This window comes from Puntigrus tetrazona, chromosome 16 (genome assembly GCF_018831695.1).
Source record: "Puntigrus tetrazona isolate hp1 chromosome 16, ASM1883169v1, whole genome shotgun sequence".
Classification (NCBI taxonomy): Eukaryota; Metazoa; Chordata; class Actinopteri; order Cypriniformes; family Cyprinidae; genus Puntigrus; species Puntigrus tetrazona.
Genome location: NC_056714.1, coordinates 26,490,692 through 26,491,974, shown reverse-complemented (window position 1 = coordinate 26,491,974; position 1,283 = coordinate 26,490,692). Strand labels below are relative to the sequence as shown.

The window sequence follows — 1,283 nt, the reverse complement described above, 5'->3', positions numbered from 1 at the left end:
TTATTTTATTTATTTTAATTGACAAACTTTTCTCTGCCTTTAGTTTTAGTTTACTATAATAACCCTAGTGTAGCGTGTATGTTTTGTAATTTTACTCATTTATTTATTTTAGTTTCTTTCAGTTACATAGTTGCGCCTATAGTTTGAATCATTTCTTGAATCATTCCCTTTTTGTGATTCATTCAGAAATCAAAAGTCTAAATCAAAGAATCATTCGCTCAGAAAGCGTACTCCACTGATTCCGATTCTTTTAATTTGTTTGCGTGTCCTGTAACGTCACATTATTTTGTCGTTATTTAGCAAAGCCATTTATTGCATCATGTTCAGTACAGACTGCAAACTCGTTCACAACTCAAATAAATATGATTTAACATGGTGCCAGATATCGGTGTTTCTCGTAAGCTTCCTCCACGCTGCTTATCATGGTTGCTAAGATGTTCTGAATGGTTGCTATGTGGTTTTACTGTATCAGGCGAGAAGAGTCCTGTGATATTCTGATCTTCGGTACAAGTCTAAGGGTTTTTTTTACACCTGTTTTATCGCCCACCAGGTGAAAATAGTAAGTCTGATTAAGTTTAATAGTAAGATTTACAGGTTTGCTCAAACCCCTCGACCTAAATCTTAGCAATAATACTGATGTTTGCCTTAGCAGGCACCACTAAAAAGAGCTTGGAGAGAAATATCTCTGTCGCCAGCCGTCTTTATGTGTTATTGCTGTCGTGAGCTTTAAAAGACGTCTTGAGATCTCCGTTTTATTCTGCTGCACAATGTTGAGTTTTTGAAGATGACCTTGTCACAGAAGCTGCTGGCACTAAATGGATGCTAAACTTTTTATTATTATTATTATTTAAGATGAGAAATATTGCTGTTGCACTTGAAATATAACGAAGACAGTTTTATAATTATTAATTATTATTTAGTTATTGGGATAATTGAAATTTCTGTATATTTGGAATGTGTATCATTGTTTTTTATTATTATTATAATTTTTTGCCATGCAATTTTGTGTTTATGCACAACAAAGCTGCAATTATTTGAGCAAAAAAATATAGTAAAATCAATAAAATTGTGAAATGTTATTATAAATTCAAACAACTGTTTTCCTTTTCAGTATATTATAAAGTATTATTTATTTCTGTGTTGAAATCTACATTTTCAGCAGCATTACTCCAGTCTTCAGCGTCACATGATTCTTCAGAAATCATTCAAATGTACTGACTTGCTGTCCGATAAACATTTTTGATCATTATCAATGTTCGAAAACAGTTGTGCTGTCCGATATT

General features: G+C 32.3%; 2 protein-coding genes across 3 annotated transcripts in view; one reads left to right on the top strand and one right to left on the bottom strand.

Moving 5' to 3' along the window:
- Window positions 1-1,283, bottom strand: part of LOC122360976 (mannosyl-oligosaccharide 1,2-alpha-mannosidase IA-like) — a 289,954-nt gene that overhangs the window by 186,932 nt on the left and 101,739 nt on the right. The gene's annotated exons all lie outside the window — the stretch shown is intronic.
- The window catches only part of LOC122360302 (mannosyl-oligosaccharide 1,2-alpha-mannosidase IA-like), a 27,535-nt gene that overhangs the window by 15,078 nt on the left and 11,174 nt on the right, over window positions 1-1,283 (top strand). The window lies entirely within an intron of this gene.